This window comes from Dermacentor albipictus, chromosome 1 (genome assembly GCF_038994185.2).
Source record: "Dermacentor albipictus isolate Rhodes 1998 colony chromosome 1, USDA_Dalb.pri_finalv2, whole genome shotgun sequence".
NCBI classification, from domain to species: Eukaryota; Metazoa; Arthropoda; class Arachnida; order Ixodida; family Ixodidae; genus Dermacentor; species Dermacentor albipictus.
Genome location: NC_091821.1, coordinates 212,649,367 through 212,675,613, shown reverse-complemented (window position 1 = coordinate 212,675,613; position 26,247 = coordinate 212,649,367). Strand labels below are relative to the sequence as shown.

Sequence of the window (26,247 nt, the reverse complement as noted above, 5' to 3'; positions counted from 1 at the left end):
CGACCCGCAGCACACATGGCTGGCTTCGTATTTTCATTTAGAAGGGGTAAACAGGAGCTGGCTCGAACGAAACGAACACCTGGTTTTATAAATTACTCGACGGGCATACAGAGCGCGAAGAAGAAAAACGAAATAAATAAACGGTTTTGAAATACTGAAGGCTTAGGAAAAAGACTCATCAGCAGACACTGCACGACCAGGCATAGCGTAAAATATTAGCTCCGGTAATCTACGAGCGCGCGTGCTATATAGAGGGAGTGACGTTGCAGTAGCCGGATACGAGGGCCCGCGCGCCGTCTCGGCTGCCTCGGGCTGCTTGCTGCCCCTCCTCCCTATGACAAAAGGTCAGAGACAGATTGGCTGCACGTGACAAATGGCTGGCCGCCAGACTGGGAAACTAGCAAAGCAAGGAGCTAGGCTCCGTTCTTTCGAAGAAGAAGAAAAAAGGAGAAAATAACGAAGAAGCACAGGGCAAACGGCACCAAGGAAGGCACGGACGCTCACGACCGAACCGTGGAAGTTAAAAATGTCGAAGAGGAAATACTCGGAGCGAAGGAATAAGCTCTCAGGTTCCCTTGGTGCTGGTGCTCGCCTCGGTAATTCCAGTTCGTTTTTCCTTTACTTGTTGCCCTCTGTCTTCGTTCGGCGCCCACTTTTTCTTGCTGCTTCTGATAAACGAAGAGTGGACGTCGTTGGGGTCAAAGACTCAATTTGCAAGGGGTGTTCCCGACCCTTTGCTCAACGTAGTTCCTTTTCTATGCCTCGTCTTCTCTTTCTTGGCTTGCTTTCGCAGTTTTCCAACCAGAAGGAGGAACCTTTACCGGAATACGTCCGCGGGAACGGATATTTTATTGCGCTTCAACCTTCGCCAGCGACACCGGCGCGAAAAATGATGCGTCACGCGCACTGTGAGCCACGTGTGCGAGGCGTATGGACATTTCGGCAACTAACCGCTTACCGGCACGGTGAAGCTCATCGAAAGGGTTGATCATCTTACCGTGAATTCCGTCATAACCTTGCGGCAAAGAACAGGGGCATACCCTGAAAATGGAAAGAACCCACAAAAAGGTGCTCTAAACTTCAGAAAGGCAAAAATGTGTTGTTTTTATTAACCACAAATGCGTAACCTTCTTACAACGATCGGAGGAAATCGCTTGAACTCGAACTGCACCACGTCCACACCTCGATCTTGGGAATGACCTTTGGAACGCTTAGCAGCTAATGGGACAGGAATAGCGCTGCACTACACGTATAGCCGATCGACGCAAGCTACGGGGAAAATGAAAGTGTAGCGCCGGCAGCGGAGCATTCAAGGTGGCAGACGAAACACACACAATTTTTTTTTTTAATCGGAAGCCATGATTTAAATAACTTTTGTTCCTGAATGAGCATGTTCTATTTAGCTTATTCAACTATTTAAAGTCATCTTACCGTCCACTAGCACTGGCCAGCTGCCTAGCAACATGATTCTTCATAACAGATACAAAGAGAGAGAGAGAGAGAGAGAGAGAGAGAGAGAGAGAGAGAGAGAGAGAGAGAGAGAGAGTAGGATGCATAGAAAGGCAGGGAGGTTAACCAGAGGCAGTTCCGGTTGGCTATCCTGCACGGGGGAAGGGTGAAAGGGGATAAAAAGAAAAAGAGAGCGGAAGGGGGAGATAGAGAGAAATAGAGACTAGCACGAACAAACCGCGTACTTTACAGCGCGGTAGGAGGTTGCGTTCTTAATGTCTATCGTGAAGCCCCGTAGACCGCAGGAACCTTAATAACGCGTGTAAGGCCTTCAGCGTTGATGTTCTGTGGGAGTACTGACCTAAAGCTTTGAGTTCTGAAGGTGGACGATTGTCCAACTGGTCCAGTACTCTGCACAGCAATTGTCTCTGGGCGCTATATCACGGGCAGACACAGATAGTATGTGTGAGCATCTCATAGATGTTGTATGTCAGCAGGACAAGGAGTTAGCATGGCACGCAACAAGAGGTGAATACCAATTAATAGTCATTAAGAGTAAAGAACTGCTTCATCAGGCGTGCTCTATTTATATCAAAACGTAATACAGGCAACCATGTTCGCACCTGCGACCTCTGTCTTGTTAAAGAGATCGTGCATTTCCAAGACTCAATTTGCTGTTACTCTAGTCAGTGCGGCACCAGGCTGCGCGGGCGGCAGCAAATGGCTCAAACTGTTCCGTCTACGCGGGGCACCGACACGACTTTAGCGCTAGTGAACCGCTTTGTACGAACGCAGTGGTCTTCCGACAGCGGCCTCACAGAAAGATCCTTAAAATAGTGGGCGAGGTCCGTCACTTTGCAGCAGCCGCAATAATTAAATGTTACCTTTACTTGCTATATAACAACGCTGGCTTAAAGACGTGACATTCACGGCGCCACGCCTGAAGGCATACGCGTTCATAAGGAACATGGAGGCGCGCTGGGCTTTCACAGTAAAATAGCTGGCGAACAATGGACCCACAGACCACGATGGGATTAGGTTTGTTCAATGGCTGGCTTAGCAAGCTGGTCCCCGTTATCCCCGGACCGTTTTTCATTCGTCTCTATAGGCGAGCCGAAAGCTAAAGAACGATGAAGGCGGCGGGAGGAAGCGACGAGCTTGGCGAACTGGAGGGGAACAAGGATGTCATAGCCTAGCGTGTTTTGCACCTTTTTGATTAATTCATCTCACACGGGCTGTAATTAACTAGGGAATAATCACGGTTTTCTTAATAACCTCGCACTTATATTAATCGCACCTATAGGTCATACGGCCGTAAAAAGCGCCAGATATAACACTCTGCTGCAAATGGATATATGTAGCCCTAAATCATCGCCGTTTTTTTCTTCAATTGTATTGTTCTTTAAACCATGTATAATCATTGCTACTGCGTACCCCCCCGCCCCTTCCCATCCACGCATACTGACTCTAGGCGCTTAACGTGGTAATAAATGAAATGAAACATAGTGCGACTGCAAATTGTGCGCCAGTTGCTGTCGCGACGGAATCGACGATGAAGCAAGAAAAAATGCGCTCATACCGATTAAGCAATCAGAAAAATTGCCACCACTTTATTTAACGTATTTTATCGATTATGTTCTTCAGTAGCGGCCAACCACGTAATTATCAATGATGTCTACGTGCATGGTTTACATTGTTACGCTTTGATTAATTTAACCTTAAGGAGAGAAGGGGATACCGTTGGTCAGCTTACGCGCCAACAATGACCTACAATTAAGAGACAGAAAGAGAAGAAAGGCAGTGAGGCTAACCAGATGAGAGTTTTGGCTATGCTACCTTGCACAGAGGCGGTGGAAATGCGGTTTGGAAAGCTGACAGATAAAGAGACATAAAAAAAAGAAATCCAGAAAGGGCGTTCCAATTACAGGTGTTCGCACAGGAAGGTGGATTGCAAGAAACGTAGTAACGCTTGCACAGTCTTCTGATGTGATGCTAAGTTCCGTCGATAATGAACTCTTTTATCCGACTGAGGCAATGAAGAATATGAAAGCAATGATGAGGTTATTGTTATCACCGAAATAGTGCACTATGTTGCCATGGCGTCATGCTCTCGCGTATGTACGCAGGATGTCTTCGTATTTTCTCTCCCCGCCATCTTGCTATCCTGCCACCATTTTCTCTCTTCAAACAGGAGGCAGTTCTTATTGCGTGTCGGCTTTTATCTATAAGTCTCCCTCTTAGCGATAGGAAGAATTGCGCTGCAAGAAGAAAAAGAAAGAGGCCAGAGGATGGTTCCAGGCCAGTGTAATACTACGAATACTCTGCCTCTAGTCTATACAGTTCGGATGCTCATTGTGACTATCAGAACATAACGACAAAAAATACAGTACTGCGGCGACGCAGCCAGTGACAAAGTAAAAAAACAATCAAGTCAGAATTCAACTGAAACATATTTCTCCATCAAGCTTCGCAATTTACAGACAGATGCAGAATGACATCAAATTGTTCCCCTATCCCTTCGGAAGGCGCATCTGTTGTCTTGGAGGCCATATAACCCCCGACCCCTTCGCGACCCTTCCCTCCTTATCTTCCTCATCAGGAAAACGAGTCTGAAGCGTATCTCCGCTGATGTAACACCCGCATTTTCGCCCTAACAGGCTTATTGGACGACGATGGGGCCTGCTACGATGCGTTAAGGGAATTCATTGCCGTAGCTGGCCCCGACAAGGGGCCAAGCGGTGTCAACGACCTTTGCGGGGACCATTTTCCACGCTGTGCGCGAACAAGCGGCGGCGCCTAATGAAAGCGATCCGGCCACGAGAGTCAGTGCCAGCCAGTCGTTCCTGGGCGGCCGCAAGATGGAGCGGCTGTCTGCAGCCTCCACAGTCGCGCTCTGGGCTCGTCGTTCAGCCGTCGCGCTCGCTCGCTGCCGCTGTTGGCTCTCTCGCGCTTCTCGTCGTGCACAAGCTACGTCAGCAGCACGGCTATCGAAGCCAACTGCGTCCCGCCGACCGAAGCAGACACAAATGACTTCGGAGAAGGCACGAGAGCAGGCGTTCTCCTCTCTACAACGAGCCGAGAAGACGGTAAGCCACACTAGGATTGGAAACAGCGCTGCTCGGGCAACGTTGGTGGTGCAAGAAAGCAACCAGTGAAAAGGGCAACGCACCAATAGAAGCGACCGACAAAAAGCGAACGGAGCATGGGAGGAAACGGGACCGCAGAAAAGCCAGTACACTGTAGGAATACCACGTGAAAAAAAAAAAAATGAAACGATATAGCGCGAAAGAAAACAGTTGGTTACACAGCATATAAAAATCGTAAAAGGAACGCATCTACAACGTAAACAGATGTAAAGACGAAGCAAGGGTTCGTCGCTTGAAGAGAAAAGAAAGGACGCCGCCGGTCGAAAGCCCAGTCGTTGTACGCGACTCACGTTCTTCTGGGCCGCGCATCTTTATTTAGAGGAGGTGACGAAGGATCAAAGCGCGGCAGAAAAAAAAAGCATGAACATTTGCTGAGGGGCAATCCGAAGTCAACCTAACATGCGAATGAAAAATGCATGCAGCAGGCACCAAGTAGAGTTTTTACCTCCGACGTTCACGGTGTTGTGGTGCGCTCCCGGGCTACAAACGAACTGAGGTTAGTGCTGGTGAAGGCTGCACAGGGCACCAGACCGGCCTGTCTCGCTCTCTTCGTGTTCGCACTCTGAAATGCCACACTTTAGATGTTCCAGATGCCGGAAAGGCTGTATATAGTGCGCACAAGCACGCGCTTCTGTTTCTTTGTACGTGGTTTTCTGACGACCAAAACCTGGAGACGGTGCGATAGTATTCTGAAATAAGGATGTCAAATCCGCGCGACGAATAACTGTGCAGAAGCACGCGAATGAGAAAGCGCTAGTGCTCGTCCCCCCACATTTTCCTTAAATTTCTTTTTTCACCCGCATATTTAGTTCGTTTTCGATGCGAAACGAAGACGTCGACAAGCTTCACTAACTCACCCAAACATACGCGTCACTCACTCACCGTAACCGACGCAGAAGCCACTTGCCGATGTGCAAAATACGACGTTTGAGAGATTGCCTCGCACAAGCAGTCCCTAAGGTCGCCACGACGACGTTGTATATACATACGTTTCGAATTCCATGCTGACGAAAAGAGTTGCTACGGATCCAGTCAAAAGCACAAGCGACGCACGAGCGGCACAGACGAAAGGAGCTCGCGAAGCGTGGCGCGCGACTTGGCGGCGAATGAAGACGTCTCGCGGAGCCTTGCCTGGTGGCACGCCGCGACAGGTGAGAGATGAGCCTCCTGCGGCCCGGTGTGCGTTCCCCGCCGAGCGAAAGAGCGCCGAGGCGACCCTCCTGACCTTGGCACAGCAGTGGCCTGTCAGGCAAACGCGTTGCCACGGCGGACGCGGGACTTACGACTCGGCGGAAAAATGCGAGACGTGCGCAGGTACCGAGAATCCGAGGCGTTCACTTCTGCCGCTCGGCGCCACAGTGTCACGGGCGAGTGCCTCTCCCATCGGATGCCGCCAACTGCGTGACTTGATGAACAACTTTACGAAGCTTAAACGACCAGCCAGACGACTCATTCTTGGCCGCTTGTCATTGGGCGCGCGCGCAGAAGACAAAACGACTTGCCCACTGCACATACGAGACCTACATACAGTGGAGCTTCGTTTATTCCATTCCTGATTCATTATTTCCTCTCCTAAACTTGCTAACAACGAAGTTACTAGTCAAAATCTTTCCCGTCATGCTATAATTAGGACTCTCTACCGCAATCGACCAGGTCTGAGAATTCCAATTGAAGTTTGTATGAGGATAAAGTTCCTCCCGTACCAGCCGCGGTATACCTCGAGATTGCGGGCTCCATCCCGGCCGCGGGGGCCACATTCAGATAGGGGCGAAATGCATAAATACTCGTGTGCTTAGGTTTAGGTACGCGTTAAAGAACCCCAGGTGGTCGAAACTCATCCGGACTGCCCCACGGCGACGTGCCTCATAACCAGATCGTGGTTTTGGCACGTAGAAACCTAGAATTTAATGTTACTCCCACAGATCGAGACCAGACGCAGATCGAACTTCTGAGCGAAAGTAAGAAGAATGCGGCAACGTTCATCGTAAAAGGTTACAAAAGCTCATGCTATTCCTGTACACGTTATAGTCATAGTATCCGCTCTTCGAAAACTCCCCTGCTTTGTTGACACTCCTGTAAACTTGACCATACGTAGAACGGAAGCGACGGCACATCTCTAGTAGAGCAATAAATTTGATTTTGCTAATGCCTAGCGCGCAGAAGTTCAATACCAGTCGCAGGTATCTCAGTTCTGCAACTTGCGTCTGCTACTAACGATCACCTTAAGGGGACAAAATTTATATATGATGCTTGAGTTCAAGCGAAATTGTCATGATGTTTACGATGCTTTCCAAAAAGTTCCGCTCACAGATTAGCGGTATATTTCATTGTGATGAAAATACATTTTCTCTACTCAAAAGCTCAAAAGACTCAAAAGCTGCAGTTTACGGATTAGTATACTAATGCTTAAAGTGGAGTCCTTTCTTTTTTTTTCAATAAATTTGCGCTTTTCAGCAATTCTCGTTCGAAAAGTCATTGCCAAATTATGAAATATGGGCCAATACAGTCGATAGAGTTGAAGCGTTTTTCTTTTAAATGCAACAAACCTAATCAGATCAGATCTTGTGGATGCCGAGAAAAACTGCCTTTCAGTTTTTGTGTACTCAAATAGGGGCTTCTGATGTAAGGCTTGGTGTTTACAGATCCCGAGAGTGCGTATTTGCGTTAAGTTAAGCTGTGTTGTTAAATTGCACTTCTGTAACACCAATGTTAAACGAGGGCACACGCCTGGACACATCGTCCTAGCGATGTAAGCGACGCGCGATGTTGTGCAACGGCAGCTGTAGCACACATTAAGCGGCCGGGCGCCGGTTTCGTGGTGCGCGTTTTGCGCGTTTGGCCCCGCGTTTTCGCAAAGCGGCGCGCGCTTTGAGGCCGGCGTTTCTTTTTGATGCGCAAGCATCAAATGGCCCATTGAGCGAAAAGGTCGGCGTCTGTAGCAGCGAAACGGCACCTAAATTCCCACTGGCTGCGGCGCCCGACGGGCGGGTGAAAGGGCACGCCTGCTGCCGCGCCAGCTGTTGTGAGGGGAAAGGGCAACTCCGCGACGCCACGTCACCCTCGCTCTCGGAAGCCAGCGTCATCCGCGCGTTCCTTGTCCGCACGAGCTCTCGCCCGCGTTCTAACTCCGCCTCGGTAATTGTTGTAAAGAGTGAATGTCTAAAAAAAAAGAAACGAAATAAATTCGAAAGGAAAAACGTTAGCGGCAACGAGTTTCCAACCTACGACCCCATGCTCACAAGCCAAGTGTCTTACCCACTGGACCAGGCAAAGCGCCTCAATGCGCTCGCATGCCCGCGAGGAGTTCCTAACTCGAAGGACTGCTCATCGGCGTTGAATGGGACGTTAATGCTTTCGTATATATTCACAACTCGTAAGGAGTGCTTAGGTGTGCTCGGATTTTTGCAATTGCACGTGGCGAGCCGAAGACGCAACTCGAAATGAGGGAAGGGAGGCCGGAAAGTTGGTACCGCGATCGTCCAATGTGGCTGCTGATGATCCCTGACCGACCCCCCGGTGGAGGGAAGCACGCACTCGCTCTCTTGTCTCTCGCCGAAAAGCGACACTGCTCGCGAAGAGCCGGCCCACAGAGAGCGTCCCGAGCGAGCAGCTGCTTCGCGTGGCCGTGGCGCCGATAAATAAAACGAAGCCCTCATAAATTGCACACGACGAAAAAAAAAAAGAAAAGAAGAAGATAAAGATGAAGAACGAGTACGACAGCAGAGAAGAGATACGCAGCGGTACGCCTGCAACGCCGCTATGCAGCGCGATTGATTTTATTATCATCTTTAAGGGCGCTCCAAAAATGACACAAATCAACATGGAGTGTAGCTGACTTATGTCAAATAAGAAGTTTTTCTCAAGCTTGTTTACTTTATTTAGAAATCTAAATGTGCAGCAACGAAATGGCAGTTAAAGTGTAAAGTTTTTAGGTTCCCGAAGCTTCGGCTACGAGGGACGCCGTATATCCCCAAGCAGAATGATGTGCCATTCTTAGGACGAATTTCAAACGTGCTGCTGCGAAAATGACATGGTGCAAATAGCTTCTGCTCGTGAAGGCTGAAGAAAACTATATGGCTTGTGTTATTCGGCTTCATTCCGCCTCTTTCGTTTTGGACGAAACGCTCGCGATACGCACAACGAGCAACGGTATGTCCCAGGAAAGCTCTTTAGCTACTAACTCCTTTAGCAGCTGACCCTCTTTCTCGTTCGAATCGATTCTGTGACAAGCAGTGGCCTTCGGTTCAATGAATGTCCCCCTCAGAGCTTCGCGACGTTATAGCGAAAGAAATAAAGCTAAAGCAGACGAAGTACCTACGCCACCATTCCTGCAAATAATGAGATCGTTTCGGACAGCCTCGTGGCCCCGGCGTTTGCTCGGTCACTCGCTTTTTCTTTTCCTTACTTTTGTGTCTTCCTTTTTAAAGGTCCCGACTCTGAATCACGGAAATCATATTTTGCCGGGTACATTTCCTTTTTTTTTTTCGAAATGTCTCGTTCGGCGAGCATATGAATGAGTTTTCGGTGCGTATATACACAGAAGCCTTTTTTTTTTTATCTCAAACACAGGTGCGACCGGCGCCGCGCGCCTTCGCGAGAGGCTGAAATAGCTGGCCACGCCTGTAGCAGCGTGTTTATGTCCACGCTAACGAACGAAGGGCTGCCAGCCGTGGCAAAAGCAAAACGCCGGCGGGGCGCTTAACTCCTGCGCGCGCAGAGGAAATCGTCTACAGAACTATGAATAATGCACACGCGGGGGGAAGTCAATACATGAATTAAGCGTGTTAGGCGCCAATCGAGCGTCGATATACGGGGCTGGGCGAAACTGCCGCTTGGATCGACGCGAGCGCGGCGCGGTATCATGCGCGCGTCGTTCGTCTACGCGCGACGAGGAGGAGCCGCCTGCAAATCATGAAGAGAAGCAGAACGCGGCCGGCCCAGCTGCGGAATATGTATGCTCATCGACAAACTCTGCGCTTATAGTGTTACGCTTCTCTCGAGCCATTAGTATAATGCACCACCTATATATACGGCACGAGCGTGGGCGAAAAACAAAGGAGATATAAGAAGAAAAAAACAAAACGGGAAATGCAAAGAAATAAATATACGTATAGAGAGAGAGAGAAAAGAAAGGTGCAATCTTGCCAAACACGCGTCTCTAGATTTGCACGCGACATTTTCACTCTTTATTTTCACGCAGGTAGGCGCTGCTGTCGGTATTCACTTTGTGAACAAAGAAAAAAAAAAGACAACTGCACGCATTAACGCCCCTTAAGAATAGCATTAGCGATGTAGAAAAAAAAAAGAGAAGAAGGCGCACGCAGACACGCCCCATTTATCGTTAATCTGAAAAGGCACGGTATAGAGTGCGAGTAAGAAATCCATTATTGAATGAAAAGAAAAGGCGCAGAGGGAGAAAAAAAAAACATATTAGGAACAGATTTCCGTTGCCCACAAATGGGCGTACATCCGCCCACGCAGACCACCTTGCGCTAACGGAACGGGCACACGAAAGTGACAAATAGTCGACGAGCGCGAGCCGGTATTTTTTTTATCCCCTAAACGCGTCCACTGGCTTCGAGATATCTGCAGGTTTTGTTACGTTTATTATTATTTATTCTATCTTAAGCGAAGACGCGTCAGAGAGCTCAATTATCAATCTGATCTGGCAGTAAGCACTGACCCACGCTTTCTTTTTATCGTACCCTCAAGATATACAGTCATCACTGCTCATGATGTAGTTTTAATATGGCAATCCACATTCCTCCAAAGCTCCAAAAGCTGCAAAAAGTGACTCCATGGTGCGGAGCGTATTGCGGCATAAAATACTACAAAATGCTTTGATAATACCGCATGAAATCGCATGTTGTACTGTATATTTATCTCTCATTAGCAGACATGCGTGTAGTGAATTTAAAAAGAAATTTAGAAAATTCACACTTAGCTCAAGAAAACAACGATTATTTTATTTATCTCTTCTACAAAAAAAGCAAAAAAAACATCTTTTTTTTTCTACCTCAAGCGGTCTTGCGAGGACTTTTTGTTCGATTATAATGAATAATTTTTCTATATGTCGTTGAAGACGCGACAACCTCTAATGCGAAAAAAACAAATATCTATATATATCGAAAGATTTTGATCCTAAACATCAAAACAGGGGATAAAGGTGGGCGGGAGAAGCGGTGGAAGCTTTCTAAACGCCTTCTAAACGCTTTTTAAGCGCCGTGCTCAAGCTGCGTTTGTGAAGCTTCTCAAATGGGTTCAGAAACACACTCTGTGTCACCTCAGGACACGCTAACGTCAAAGGCAGCAAAGGTTAATTGCCGCGCTCCCCGAGAACACGAGCATAGCAAGTGATGCCCGGAGGCAAAGGATCACGCAAAGATTGTTCGACAATGGAAGCGACTATATTCGCAGTAAACAGCAATAAAGGAACAACCATTAAGTTCGCACCGCATACGTGTTGGAATGCAGCTCGTAAGATCATTGCAACTGACATATAGAGGGGTCTTTTTTTTTTTTCTGGTGCTGTAACTTTGACAGTGCGCGAAAATTTGAAGGCATGCTTAGGGAACCTTACGGCGAGTTCTCGTTACATTTACCGCCTTATAAGAGAAGGACGAAGTAAAAAGCGGCACGAGGAGCCACGTCATCAAAACTGGCACACATGCAGCTTCGTATATCAACAGTCGATACGCGCTCGTTGCAATATTGCTGTTTTGTGGTTCAAATATTTCGTCTGAATGTTGTTATTATTATTATTATTATTATTATTATTATTATTATTATTATTATTTCATAAGGAAAGTACGACATAAGATCGACAGATTGTGGAATAGATACTGTCGGAGACGCGGTAGCCTGCGTTCAGCCCAGCAGCTGATACTGAACACCGGCCAGCACAGAGGGGAGGGAAAAAGAAAAGCGCAATTGAAGGACAAATGTATGCATACGGAGATAATTTACAATATTTGCGCAAAGTTGCAAGCGAACCGACTACTAATATCTGACGGGTTCAATGTAATAGAAAAAAAAAATCCGATGTGCTTGCGCCGTGGTCCCGTGGCCAGAGCAATGCCTCGGTGCAATGAGTTCTCCATCCGCCGCAAGTCTTCGACAACTACTTCTTTCCCTTCGAAATAAATGTTTCTACTACTACTACGACTACTCGGTGCAGTCGGCTGCTGAGAAGGCCTCGCCGCGACGGGTGGCGGTTCGTTAAGACCCGCTCGCTGCGAAGCGAAAGCCGTGAAGCGCGGTTTAATAATAATATTTGGGGTTATACGTGCCAAAACCACTTTCTGATTATGAGGCACGCCGTAGTGGAGGACTCCGGAAATTTCGACCACCTGGGGTTCTTTAACGTGCACCTAAATCTAAGCACACGGGTATTTTCGCATTTTGCCCCCATCGAAATGCGGCCGCCGTGGCCGGGATTCGATCCCGCGACCTCGTGCTCAGTAGCCGAACACCATAGCCACTGAGCAACCACGGCGGGTGAGCGCGGTTTAGTGAACGGTCGAGCGCCTCAGGGGCTGTGCACAATCGGGACAGCTGTCTCCGCCAATGAGAACAATGCGCGCTTGACGCAACTGCGGTCACACATGCAGACGGTATATAGTAAGGGAACGAAGTCGTACCTTGCCTGATGCGCGAAACGGGGCTCATAAAAAGATTGCCGAGTAATAGGATTCCTAGTTTCTTGCACTATGTACAAACGTTCTGCGGCAGTCACTAAGCAAAAAAGAAAAAAAAAAGGGGCGGGGGAAAGAGCGGGAGAGGGTTGCAGAAAAGCTCACCAACCTCGCCTCGTCAACCAACGGAGGTCAGCAATGGTTGGACGACACGGGGTGGTTGGCGATAAAAAATATCACCGCCCCTTCCAGTCCGTGAAGATGGTCGAACAGCGAAGCTGTGTTAGTTACACCGAGTGTTACACCATGCAAGTCAAACTTCGGGTGCAGTCTACATTGTAGTTCTTTTGCTTCACCATTCTTTCACCTCATTTTCGCTTTTGCATGCTTCGCGTGGCGAACACTCTTTAGGAGGTTTTTTTTTTTTCTGCGTTTCTCCCAGCGTTAGTATTGTTTTATTGTTGTTATTATTATTATTTTGCTCGTGAGGTTTCTGTCTGCGTTTCGCCGTGCTTTTTTTTTTTTTCGCGTGAAAGTTGCTCTGTCCCTTTTTTTTGCGCGCCAGAAAGAGAGTAAGACGCGGGCGCTGCAATCGTTTTGACGATTTGTTGGATTCGTTTGCCGATTAACGTGGCTGCCGCCACATCTGGCTGGCGCAAGAATTGCCGGCAGCCACGCGCTCCTAGTACCGCGTTTCAATCGCTGGGCACTGTTCTTTGGCCGCAAACCGCCAGCATAACATTTGTTTCTTTCGCGGCAGGGTGGAATCGGTCGCCGATAAATTCGATGTCGATCTGGCTCGATCGCCAGAAACGCACTGTGTGACGACCGTATAAGATTCACGTATAAGATCGCATTCTCACAGGGGGAAAGGGGTCACTCCAACCCCTTTCCCCCTGTTTAGCACTTCTTTTCCTCTCCCGGTAGATCACGTGGCACCTTTTTTAGCTAAGTCCGACGACGACGGCACAGGGTCCGCATAAACCGCTTAGCTGTAAAAGCTTTATGAAACAGGAATAAGCCGAATGGCTATGGGTTAATGAGTGAAATTTACTTGATCATTGAAGTTCCCTGCATGGCAGTTATAATCCTGTTTCCCCTATGCACGAGTCACCGAACGAAAACGGCGTGCTTTATCTTATATTAAGTATGACGTGAAATGCGTGAGCGAAGCTTCTGCCGCAACCGTCTAGGAAAACGATGAAACCACACTGGCAACGCGCGTCATCGCTGATAGTTACGCATTGGCAGCTTAATTCGCGCCCGCTTACAGCGCAACCGCGATAATATGGCTTGCGGGCTGCTTATTATGCGTTGACTAGTGCTGGCAAAGGATAAAATAGAGCGACAGGTTTCAATATCTGCGTGCCGCCCTTGTGTGAAGAGCCACGAAATAAATTTCAAGCATGCGAAATTGTCGACAGGCAAGCCCTTTTCGATAATGATGCATTGACTTGGTATAAGCAACCGGCTGTCATCAGCGGCATACAAGTGCTATAAAAGGCGCGAAATTTAATTTAGTTAATTGCACTAGCCCTTGTCAAACAGTGACGCTGCAAAAGAAGCTGATTTGCACCGAACCAATGGCGAGAGCGCTATGTCGTATCTCCCTCGTTTCGCATGATTGTCACTGACATGTCTGAAACGGTGACACTTCACTGTCTCTGCGACTCGAAGAACAGTATTTACAAAAAAAAAATATTATTGCTTTATATTCTTCCTTTGTGAGCACCGAAAGATTGGACACGTAATAGAGAAACGAGTTAAGATATCAAATAACGACGGAAAAAGTGTAAAGAACTTGACGGAGTATTGTGAACGCAGATAGTGCGGACAGTTGCGTTATTTGTAAATGACGCTTCGCTCGTGGCAGGCGCGGTTCTTAAATATAGAGCACTTGTATACCAAACGTTTGCGGGAGCCGATTACAGATTCATCCTGTTATTGTTGCTAGCGATTCCTACTAAGTGCGATTATGTAGCTAATTGTGCGTCTGTACATGTCGGGAGACAAAACAGAATGCATGCTGATAGAAAAAGTGAGCTTTAGAAAAGCAGGCTCATGGCTCGTCGAGTTCTCAAAGTACTGACACTAATTGCAGAAAAGAACACATATGTGAAAGATGCCTGTTGGTAAACAGCCTATCCACTTTTCAAAACCGGTAAGAACAATTTACATGGTCCTAATATGAAATGTACGATTATGCGTTGCAAAGCATATTTTTGACCACTTATATTATTATCCACACGAATATGCATCCCCGACTTTGTAGGGAGTTACTATGCCAATTACTGAATATATTGATAATTTCGTCGTGGTACAGCAGGTGGCTGACGATGAAGTTTAGAGCAATAAGGGTGGTGCTTTAGCGATTATAAGCCACTATCACTATGATTTACGCTGGTTCGTACACGTTTTTCATCAGTTAAGAAATCAAGAAACAAAAACCAATTTAGAAGCTTGCGTGAAATATTTCCTCGATGGAATTAATATAACCTGTATAAAAGAATTCATCTCGAATCAAGTTCGGAACATGTAGTAGGTCAAGTATTAGTGTTACTTGAGCTACTATTGTTTTAGAAAGAAACTAAAGAACCTGTACAGTCGAGGCGGCTCGAACGCCCGTGCTTTTACGCGGGAACACTACGTTCACTCACCTCACATAACGAGCCCCTTCAGCGTCCCTACCGTAGACGCGCTCCAATTGGCAGCAAGAAACAGCTGAGCGAGATGTCACGCGCAGTTTTCGCACTTGCTGTCCTCCACGTGAAACGCTCGGTCACCGACTGGTTCGAGAAACTGCGACGATGAGGTCCGCGCGGTCAGGACCAGCTGGAGTCTTTCGGAACTGTTATTTGTTTTGCTCAAGTTGTTCCCACAACGGCGACTCGCAACTGACAGGCAGCGCCTTAACAGTCCTTCCGTCGTACGCACACCGTCACATGGTGCTCCGCCGAGGGGGGCACATTTCACCTCCGATCTGCAGCCAGATGCGAACCGGCGAAGTGGCCAGGTGCGACAAGCGCTGCACACGCCGAGCGAAAGAGGGTGCGCGCCCTACGGACCAGGAGCGCGAGCACACGGCGCCCGACGAGCGCCGCAGACCGACATGCACTGGCGCAGTGAGAGTCTCGAAACACGCCGGTGAAACCACTCCCCGCGGCGGATGGGAGGGGCGGGCACGATCCACGCATGCGTCCCGGGACTCGCGGGGGCGCCTCGGTCGCATCGGACCACGCGGTGGCGCCCTCAAAGCCGGGTCCATGGTGCCGCTGCTTGCCCGCCAGCGTTCGGCACAAATCGAACCGCGCACATGGGGGCTGTTAAGGCGCGGCCTACGCGCGGTCCCGTAAAAGGGACCGGTTTCGCCTGACTTTCTTGGCATGAGTATTTTCCGTGTTGCCCGTGGATCATCGGCCGTGGGCAGGGCGTAAGAATATCGTAGCGCGAGCGCGGGTGCAACTGCTGTCAAGGAGGATTGATTAGCGACCGGGCCTCTGGAGATAAAGTAGCGCTCATTTGTGCATTGACGCTGTATGAAAAGGTGAGAAGAGCCCTGCGGGCCGATGAAGGTTCTTGGGAAGCTGATGGTACACAATGCATATTTGTTATCTGGCTAAGAAGGAAGCGTGAAGGCGCAAAGCATATATATACTTCATTTTGTTTACGTGCCAAGTATAGGTGACTCACCTCTGGTAAGGGCGCTTCCCCGGAGAGCCTTAAAACCCTTCGAGAAATTACAATCTGATGTTTTCTGTTGCAGTATCCTAGCCTAAAGGAAAAAAAGAGCGCTCGGAATAACACACTAATTTTCATAAAGAGAGAGGAAAAGAAACGCACAGGGAAGTTACCCAGACGGAGGGGTGGGAGGGGCATGTCCGGCTGAAATATAAAATTAGATTGTGAGATTTAACATCCTGAAACTGCACGTTAAGTTATGAAGGATGGCTCCGGAGTAATTTCGATCTCCCGTTTTTTTTCTTTTTTCTTTTTTTTTTGAACCTGTACCCAAAGCATTGTACACTAGCGCTTTTGCGTTCTGCAACCATCGGAATCGCGGCGTGAAAACGAACCCGCGTCCTCGTGCTCAGCCGTACAACGCCACTGAGCCACCGCGGAGACTGTGCGTCCAGTTTAGTAATCTGCATTTGGGGAAGGGGATAATATGGTTGCAAAAATCTCTTGAGCTCTCACTCGAAAGAAGAAGTTGTGAATAATGTGCAAGCCTTTTGTGACAGGCACGCCGTGGGGCGCATCACCGGAGGAGTCGCCGGACGCGTGATCGAGATTCAGTGGCGTTAGAGGCGCTCTTATTATACTGTATATATAAGCGGGAGAAGGACCCTCACATTACTCGCGTCTCCACAGCGCTAAAGGAGGGTCACGTAAGCCGCAATGCAAGAACAAGAATGTTCCCTAGTCCCGCGCTTCGTGCGGGAAAGGATGCAGGTCTCCGGCCTGCATATTGGTCGTCACCTGGGCTGCGCGCAGCTCAGAACGCGCAATTCCGAATGAAAGCTCATGAGCGTTTTCAGTGAGTGAGCTGAACAGACCTGGAACCAGATTCACGAGGTTCTTCGTTTTCAAGTTATCGTCATTGGCCATAGTCTCCGCTATTGGCTCTTTCGTTATGGCGATTGACCGGTGCACGTCCTTGAGGACAGTTCTTGCATCAGCGAATGGCTTCGTGAATCGGGACCCAATAGGGTGCAAGACACGCTCCACACGCATTTCAGAAGTGTAGATGCCCCACTGATATAGTATACAATTTAGTGGTCATGACAAACATCAACAAGACGGCAGATTTATCGCACCTATTACAGTCTTAGTCACCAAACCCGAATTTTCTTTTTTCGAAGTACTTGCCCCGTAGAGGCCTGCAACTCTCAGCAGCTAAGTGTGCAGTGTTGGAATTCACGTGCAAATCAATGTTACAATATCCAATCATTGTTGACGGAACGGCGTTCCCTTTAGTCACCCACCACAGATTTCTTGGCGTGACAACAGACCGCAATCTTTCTTGAAGCAAACATGTTACTGCACTTAGGGCTAAACTGACCAACTTCATACACGTTCTTCGTGTAATATCTGGAGTGAGATGGGGCCCCTCTGAGCGAAGTTTGCTCCAAGTGTACCAGGCACTTTTTGTGGGCTACATACGCTACAGCATGCCTGGGCTATCTAACATGGGATCATCTTGTATGCGCACGCTGGAGAGCCTTCAGGTACAAGCACTGTGCATATGCCTTGGCTTGCCATGCTACACGTCAATTAAGGGCACAATAGCGGAAGCGCGGGCTTGTCCAATTGATATTTACAGGTGTTGTGAACCTGTGCGAGCCTATCTCCGCCTGCTGACCACACACTCACACCATCCTCTGTCAACACTTCCAAGAACCAAACTTGACTGTGCTTTTTCTAAAGCAATTGCATGTCACGCAAGCATTATACCAGCAAGGTTCCAGGCCATCAACATCCCCGAGACACCTCCATGGACATTGCCAAGACCACTAGTGAGGCTTCAGATACACGGAATTATGAACAAATCCCACGTTTCCTCCATTGACTTGAACTTGCTCAGCCTGTCCCATATATTTACAATATATAGTGGGACTGTACAAGTATATACCGATGGTTCGGTCACAACATCTGCCCCAACGGCCGCATTTGTCATTCCACAACTTGGAATTACACGCCGATTTCAATTAGACCACGAATGGACATCTACGGCTGCGGAACTGGCGGTAATACGGGAGGCTGTCCGTTTTATGAGAACGCAGACACCTCATAAATGGACGGTATTTTGCGATGTCAAATCAACGCTACAGGCGCTAAAATGATTCTTAAAGACAGGACCATATTACCTGCTCGTGCTGGAAATAGCCGAACTTCATCACAGTGCCGAGTTAAGTGGCCATGTAATCACTTTACAATGGGTGCCTAGTCATTGTGGAGTGATTGGCAATGAACTCGCCGACAATGAGGCAAGATCGGCCTTTTCTTCCTCTGATGAAGTAAGGATTGCCTACTCGCGACCTCACACCCACTCTATGATCAAGGCACTCATGCAGGACCCTAAAAAGTCACACAGAGCCCACGATGACAACATCCACAGGCGCCTACATATGATCGACCGATATGATCAATTCTGTTTGCCCCCGAAGGTTGCGCGGAGCAAAACGTCATTGCTACACAGGATTCGGCTGGGCGTTGCTTTACCCCGTCGCTACGCGCACCTCATCGGCCAGTCGAACAGCCCTGATTGTGAGCACTGCCAGATGCCTGAAACACTGGAACAAATACTGTACGATTGCCCAGCATATATGCTGGAGCGAAGGACGTTGGAAAGTTTCCTAGCCAGCGTTGGCAGGCGACCATTTCGGAGGAAGCTATACCTCGGCCCATGGCCTGACACTGCAACTTCAATGCGTGCAACTAAAGTGTTGGAGTTTCTGCAGGACACCAAGCTCGACGAGCGGCTCTAGCAAGGCAACTGTCTCATATACATAAGCACTCACCACTTCTCTTATCATCATCAGCCATCCCAGTACTTTCACTCCCCTTCCCTCTTGCCCAGTGCAGAGTAGCAGACTAGAGCCCACTAGCTCAGGTCGACCTCTTTGTCTTTCCTGTCAATAAATTGTATTCAATATTCTTTTGTCAGCAGAGTGGTTCTATTTCTTCCATCGCGTTAATTCCATGCTCAAACAGCAACAATGAGAGAGAGAGAGAGAGAGAGAGAGAGAGAGAGAGCTCTTTATCGGAAGGCAGCGTATTTAAAGGGACATTAAAGGTTACTATGAAATCAAGTTAAAGTGATAAAGCAATGCTCTAGAACGTCTAAGGCGTCAATATAATCGCGAACCGAGCTTTAGTAACCGAGAAATTGAGGTAAATGCATGACACGATTTGAGACTCCTCAGCGACATTCCGGTACTAGCCCGATGACGAAGGCACTCCTAATCATAATATATGTCACTAGTACTGAACTACTCGTATTAAAAAAGATCATTTCATTAGATTATAAGACGGAAGAAAATGCTACTTGTCTACTTCTATTTGATTCTAAAAAAATAACATTTTGACGTTACTCTTGATTAGTATGGGTGATCGAAAGGTTTCGTTTTCGCTCGACTCTGCGCGCTCGACTTTGCACCGCGCGCGCTTTGGAGTTTCAGTTGTTTCGTTATTGCGTCGTGCTGCGGTGGTCCTGCTGGCTCGCGAAACTTGCCTTTGGAACAAGCAGCGAGAATGCCACGTCCGTGTGATGTCGTGGGATGCACGAACGGTCCGCGGAACTTGGCCAAGGGCAGTTGCAGCGGCGAATCCAACGTTACTTATCAATGTGTGCCAACGAGTGAACCTCTCCGTTCGAAGTGGTTCAGTGCCGTACCTCTGCCACAGCGCGCTGGCAAAGAGCCGAAAAATCACGTAGTGTGCTCGCTGCACTTTCGTCCAGAGGATTACGAGTTCAACGCCGACTTAGTGAAGTCGTGTGGAGTGCCTTTCAAAGCAGGCCGCCGTCGTAGTAGTACGCAACGATGCCGGCAGCGCGAGCCCTCAGCGGCAGGTCACATTCATCAGTGCTTAAATCGCTGAAGTCGAGCCCAGCATCGCGAGCCAATGTGTCGTTGTCAAGGTCGTCCATTGCAACGAGCGTCAAAGTTGGCGTCATAAAATAAGGAACCAGCTTATCGTCGCGCGCTTTCCCTTCCGCTAGCCACCATAGTTCCGCTTTCGCGATGCTGTCGGCTCTGTCTTGGCTATGTTTCTGGCCGCGCGTTTGCGTTTTGCGCAGAAAAGCCGTAGCGCCGTCTGCGGGCGCCGTTCTACTCACCGACGGCGCAACTTCGCTATGAGACCATGACGTCACCACTCCTCGATCGGAGGGCGGGCGATTTGAACTGCATTAGAGGTACGCGGACGCTTCAAAACGCATTTTCTCTCAAAATAAGTCTCTTCTTCGCACGAAACAAGCGCTTCGAGGTTTCTCGGATGGTATTTCAACAGTCCGCGTTGACTTAATATTAATCTTTAGTGTCCCTTTAACTTCCGACATGCTACACTGCAAGGGATGGAACAAAGTGAAAGAAAGGCTCTTGAGGAAGGTGGGCAGAAAATTTTAACAACTAAAAAAAATAAAAAGTAGACGTTTTGTCATTCTAGTGGAAGTATAAGGATTGAAGGCAACGGATGGTATTTAGTACAATGTGATCTTCACGGTCAATGCAAAACGAAATAAATGCAGCAGAAAAATTTTGATGAGTGGAGAAGGGTGAGTCACAGTTTCGAGAGCAAACCCGTTGCGTAGATTTATGAAAAAAAAAAGAGTAAGGAAATGAGTTAAGGGTTCTGCGCTGTTTTGAACGTATGAACCCAACATCAATTTCAATCGCAAAGTTCCTCTGTGTAGCTCTTTCAAAGCGAAGCTTACATGGTGAACCCTCTCAGACTTTCCTGGTTGTGGCTGCTGCTGCTGTCTTGCCAAATGAGCGTGTGCTATGCGTGGCGTATCACGTGCACGCGAGAGCATGTGCGCACGCGCTGACTTCCATTAGGCCGTGAATGCAGGAATCAAACGGAACAACAACAACAACAAAAAAAAACGGTCAAGCTTATGCCCTGTCTTTGCCTTCGTATTTCTCCCATGACACATCTGCCCTCAGCATTCTTCCCTCGACAAACATCACATACGTTTCTCTGACATCACTACGCCGATGTCTCACAGCGTGCATCCACATGATTGCTGTTTGCATCTCGGCTTCGATTGAACAGTGTAGCACATAGCCACAAACATTGCATGGCACTAATGTTGTGACCGGTATTCATGTAATTACACGTTGCACAGATAACAATAAAGACAATTGTACGCATCGCATTTAGTTTCACGAACGGTTCGCGTCACAGAAATTGCAACACGTGCGTTGCATCTCCATACATTTTTTTACGGCGATGCAGTATAGGGTTCGGTCGTCTCTGTGTAAGCAAAGCATTCTGCTCAAGCTATACTCCATGGCGCCGCAGTAGCCCCAATGGGCACTAGCTGCAGTTACGGAAAGCAGTTGCGCTTATTGGAAGCAACGATACTGACGTTGTAGGGCGAACATACGTAGTATAAATTCTCGCTGCCTCACGATGGAAAAGAGGTGATGAGGTGACGTGTGGTAGCTGATATATAATTTAGCCACCCTATTTCCATCACGTCAAGCTCACGAAGAAAGCTGTGGAGTTACATTGGTTCGCGATCAGCTCTGACGTCTATAGCACGATGGAGCAGAGGGTTAGAATGAGGTCAGGTGAGCGCTGTTTAGACACGCTTGCCGCCGTGTTCAATGCCCTTTTATGCACCTGACGCATGAACCTTTAAAGGGTTCCTCACCTCGCCCCAACGTAAGCTTTTGTTATACACTGCAAATTCTAAAGCACCGTATAGCGAGTATGCTCCTCCCAAAAAAGTTTTTTGAGAGTGTCTGCTCTCGCCGCTACAAGGGCTCTTTCCCATTGCATCGGACAGGGACATTTCTTTCTTGCTTTCTCATATATCGGTGCCGAGAGCTGACGTTACGTAAACGTGACGAGCTCCGCCTCCCTTTTTAATGAGAGAGCATTACTCGGCTCATTGTGCGACTCCGCGGTCATCAGAAAACCGTGGCTGGAAAACGGCACACAAATTACGCCATCTTCATCTAACTTTTAATAATTTCACCGACGATTACGATACTCCCAAATGTGAAATTTGAGCGCAGCTTCATACGTGTTTTCATTTCGCGATATATTAGCTGGTGCGGGCAATCTGCCTCGTGCGGTACGTTGAAAACGGAGCGAAGCGTGGAGCGAGTGCCTCTCTAATGGGGCAGATGGCGAGACACAGCGCGTGGGTGACGCGTGGGCGCGATTCACAGCAGTCGCGGCGAACACGCCAATGCTGTGCTTTGTTTTTATGTATAGTATCGTTTGACGCACTCGCCGCGTGCCATCCGTGAACAGACAACGCGCGCTACTCTGGCGCCATCTCCTAGCCATCGTCGACGCAGAGCGGCACTGCGCTTTTCTTTTGCATTCTCCATACCCTTCTCTTCCCCATTCCACTCCATGATTTCACTGTAGCCTCCTCCTCCGCTTTCCTCCTGCGCTCTCTTCGCTTTTCATCCCGCATTGTGCTCCGCGTTCGCTCTTTCATCCTTCGCTATGCTCGTCCGCTCGGTTACGCTACTACGCGGTCGAGCGCGGCTGCGAGCTTCCTTAGTGTTGGCCTTAAATGAAGTTTTTTTTCCTCCTCTTCCTGTTTTGGAGGCCAAAGGCTTTGTGTGCGCTGTCTTCGCGAGCCTAGTTCGCGTTCAAGTGAGAGGCAGCACGAAGGGGAATTCGCTCGTCGCTTGCTGCAGCTCTTCATCAAGGCAGCGTTCTGACAGCGAGTGTCCGCGGCCACCTAGTGTTCACGTTTTCCTGTGCGCTAGGTTTAGGTAGTAAGCGAATGTTTATAGCAGCTTATGGAGCTGATAAAGTTACTAACCTTACTTCGTACAGCTGTCTAGAAATTTGCTATCGCAATCAATGCTCCCCATCTCGGGCGAAACTGTGACTTTCATTTCCTTTTCTTTGTTTCGTTGCTGCGTGCGGGCGTGTGCGCGTCACGAATTGATCCGGCGTCCACACTACTGCGTGCCTCACAATCAGTTCGTGGGTTTGGCACGTAAAACCCCCAAAATTAACTTTAATGATTTACTTTGTGTTTGAGTGCGTGCGTATGTGGTCGTACCAATGGGAATTCACGAATTGTCTTCATTGCTGCTGGTTGTTTGTACGCTGCATCGCGTCCACCAGCTTTCATTCTTCTTGCCTTATCAACCCGCTTTGGTGTTCGCTGCTAAGCCAGAGGTCGCGGGATCAAATCTCGGCCGCAGCGGCGTGCGCCTCGTAGTTATATCGAGGTTTTGGGACGTAAAAGCCCCATTTTTTTTCCCCTTATCACGCGCTGCGCCGAGTGGCCGATCCCGGCTTTAATGCCAATACGATGTCGTTCGAGCCAATGGCGAGCTGTGAAAAGGCTGGTCAATAAATGGGATGCTTACAAGCACGGTCTCGGCCCTCCGACGTTGCAAGCGGCCCAAGTGATGTCGTTCTTGCTGCCGAGGAGGCTGCCTTTACTAAGTGTAGCGACACGCTGGATTTCGTATGAATTTTCACCTGTTTCCGCGGTGCATATATTTTCTCCTGCATCGTCGTATACTTCCACAGTACCTTGAATACGTATAGCTAAAAATTTCAAATTATTTCTATAGTGAATCTTACCATCGTGACAATAAGACTAAAACTTAGAAATATAAACCAACACAAATTGCAGTGGATAGAAGGCAATCGTTTTACGCACTTGTCCCCACGAGGTCTTCATTGTAGAGAATGCAGCCTTGAAGAACATACCATATTTAGAGCGTCGGACGCTGGCCTGGGGGCACAGACAGCATTTGAAGCACGCCGTACCTGTCACATGGAGAATTGCTCAAGCCCAAACCAACCAACAACACTCCCCTTCGAATAAATAAATATATAACTTCAACGCAGAAGGGGGAGTAGAAAAAAGGAACCCTTGCTAACGCGTTTATGGTTATGCCTCGACATCAAGTGCTTATGGTAAGCATTATTTGTAGCGTAATTATAGTTTGCTTCATTTGAATAAAACCCGCTGAAGATTCTGACATAAGGCACCTTTTTAGTGGAGGAAAAAGAAAGTGATATGAATGAATGAATTTGAAATGAGGTACACAACTACCAGAGAGAGAGAGAGAGAGAGAGAGAGACATACAAGCTCTAATGATATGCTGGAGATGTTAACCTGGCTGTTAACCCAACATGCATCGCTCCTTATTGCCTTTCATTGCGTGGCTGGCGGCCGTTGATCGAGAAAGAAATTGACGCTCGTGTTTCCGCAATCTAGCCGACGTTTCCGGAGCCTGAGATGAAGGTAGATTGCGACATTTTATCTGCATATTGCACAGCCATCTATAATTTTGTCGTCGCAGAGCTCCGCCCCACTTCCATTTTTCGACATAGCTTTTGGGGCGCACGGCAGCGGGACCTGAAAGAACCGCCAATATCCAATTCTGAAGTGCTTATTGCACAAAAGCCTGCGCGCGAGACCAAAAACAGCTCCCGAAGGATCGCTGCCGCGCGGAGATGCTGTCATCAAAGCCGGCCGGAAAAACATATTGTGTCTCCGTGACCTAAGATTGCGCACTCAGAAGGAACACTCGAACAAATGGCACCGAGATTTCTAAAAGAGCCTGTCCGAATGCCATCGCCATCGGACATATTTATTCAAGGTGATATTTGCTGCCGCTACATTGCATGATGTAGAACAACAGGAAACCTATCGCTCGGCATAGGCTGCTGTGAACAGCGGTTGCTTTTGTTGAGATCTCGTGGAGCATTGTGACCACGAATTGCGGGCGGAATAAAACGAGCGTAGTTAGCAAAGGTTGACGAGCGCACGCTCTTAAATATAGTGAAATATTCATAGCCAGTAGCGACAGTTCAATGTGCACTATATAGTCTGCGCTAGGCCCAAGGAAAATAATTATGCACGATCCCTTGGTTGTTCGTTGGGTCGTTTCCGCATATCTAATGCACAAGCGCCACAACGTGCCAGAATGCACAGCAAGCGCTGCGTTCGCGCCATGCCGGTATGGCGCGTGCAAGCTTAAGCCAAAGGAAGCTGAGATATCCCCAAGCCGCCGGCTTTCTCAATTAAGGTGCGCAGCCGCACGGCGGCCAGGCGCGCTCTCTCGGCGACATGTGCGGTTCGGGTTGCGGTGAGTAACATGAGCGATCTGTAAGCACCTGCAGTCAGAACAGAAGTCGCGTGGATGTCGTCAGCGTTTATCTAAACTTACAGTACCATTTTTTTCTCGCCTTCTTTTCAGTGATTAGCCAAGATAAATTAATTAACTTTTTAAATATAGCTTGAAACGTTCAGGCGTCAATAGGAAAGTTGTGGAGCTTCACAAATCACGTGCGTGTGGAGCTCACGTGCGAAATCGTGGAACTTGTCCATCACTGCCATGATAATGCTGATGACTTGTCACAACTAGCAAACACCGTCCTTGATAAACTACATTGGTGGAGCAAGGCAAATTCTTTGCAAATTAACTCTAAAAAAACCAAAGCTGTTCTTTTTGCACCCGCCCAAAAAAATGTAAATCGTAATCTAAACATATTCTATCGATCAGAACGAATTGACGTCACCGCGGACGTGAAAACACTGGGAGTGATTTTTGATCAGCATTTAAGTTGGGACAAACACGTAGAACGCGTGGCAACAAGTATGGCAAAAGCGTGCGGTGCGCTTTGTAGGCTTCGAGATGTTCTTCCGTTAAAACTACGGCTATTGCTGTATAACACCATATTTATTTCTCATGCAAATTATTGTATTCTTGTATGGGGGACAACGTCACAAAAAAATATTCAGACATTATCTGTTTTACAAAAAAAAGCATTGCGCCACGTTGCTTGTATTTCTTACGGCGGTCATACAAGTACATTCTTTTCTAAGTTTCATGTTCTTCCATTTCATTGCAACTATCAATTTAATCTTGCTATGAAATATAAAGAAAGCGTAAAACGAGGCCACTCGGGATTTACTGGTCTTTGCAATCTAAGCAAACCTCATCAACTCAACTACGACATTCGGGAGCGAGAAACTTGGGCCGTGCCTTTTTCACGAACTAATCATGGTAAGGACAGACTACCGTACCGCATATCGGTATTACTGAACAGCCTTGAAAAAGAAAACATAGATCTTAGGACTGTTTCACGTAGAATTTTGAAGGAATATTTCATTAGCCGTGCGACTGCATGTGATTAGAGTATGTTGTATTTTCATTTCCTTTTGTTGGTTGTAACTTAAGTATAGAATTGTTTTTGTATTTGTCTTGTATGTGAAAGTGCTTTTATATATTCTTATGTAATTGGAAAAATGTATTTCACCACGTTACATAAATCTGTATTTTTCTGTTAAGAGA

General features: G+C 47.9%; 1 protein-coding gene across 7 annotated transcripts in view; it reads right to left on the bottom strand.

The window, feature by feature from the left end:
* LOC135915994 (protein O-mannosyl-transferase Tmtc3-like) overlaps positions 1-26,247 on the bottom strand; it is a 953,411-nt gene that overhangs the window by 383,044 nt on the left and 544,120 nt on the right. Inside the window, exons 1-2 of one of the 7 annotated variants that reach the window (XM_070530825.1) lie at positions 14,887-15,339; positions 998-1,041 (exon numbers count right to left, since the gene is read on the bottom strand). The exons of 3 other annotated variants lie outside the window; for them this stretch is intronic. The gene's annotated coding sequence lies outside the window, so the exon portion shown is untranslated. Of the gene's footprint in view, positions 1-997; positions 1,042-5,477; positions 5,767-14,886; positions 15,340-26,247 lie in introns of those variants that run through there. 3 more of the 7 variants (XM_070530824.1, XM_065449188.1, XM_065449189.2) reach the window with 3 other exon arrangements.